The sequence below is a fragment of the Eschrichtius robustus genome, unplaced genomic scaffold, assembly GCF_028021215.1.
Source record: "Eschrichtius robustus isolate mEscRob2 unplaced genomic scaffold, mEscRob2.pri scaffold_333, whole genome shotgun sequence".
Taxonomy (NCBI): Eukaryota; Metazoa; Chordata; class Mammalia; order Artiodactyla; family Eschrichtiidae; genus Eschrichtius; species Eschrichtius robustus.
This window is the reverse complement of record NW_027175292.1, coordinates 395,001-395,433: the sequence shown is the minus strand read 5'-3', so window position 1 is coordinate 395,433 and position 433 is coordinate 395,001.

The window sequence follows — 433 nt, the reverse complement described above, 5'->3', positions numbered from 1 at the left end:
CCGCGGTGGGGCCGTGCGCCGCTCTTTGCCTACCGCGGCCCGCGCCTCCCCCCTCTGAGTCGGGGGAGGGTCCCGCCAGGCCGGCGTCCGGCGCGGGGCCGCGTGTGCGCGTGTGCGTGCGCGTGCGGTGACCCCCGTGGCGAGCTCAAGGGGGCGGGGACGCCCGGGCGTCCCGACTCCCCTGTCCCGCAGCCACGAGGAGCCCGTCGCGCCTGCCCTCGCCGCGAGTCGCAGCCGGCGGCGGTGTGTGGGCGCGGTGCGGGTCGCCTCGCTCGGGAGCGTTTCCCTGGGGCGCGAGCCCCGGCGGTCGGACTTGGATGAAGGCGGATCTGGCGAGGACGGAGGGGCTGAGTTTGGGTGGACGGGTCCCTCCGTGGCACGCGGGGGAGACCGTCACACGCGGGCCCTGGCGGCGGGGCCGGGTCGTGGGGAG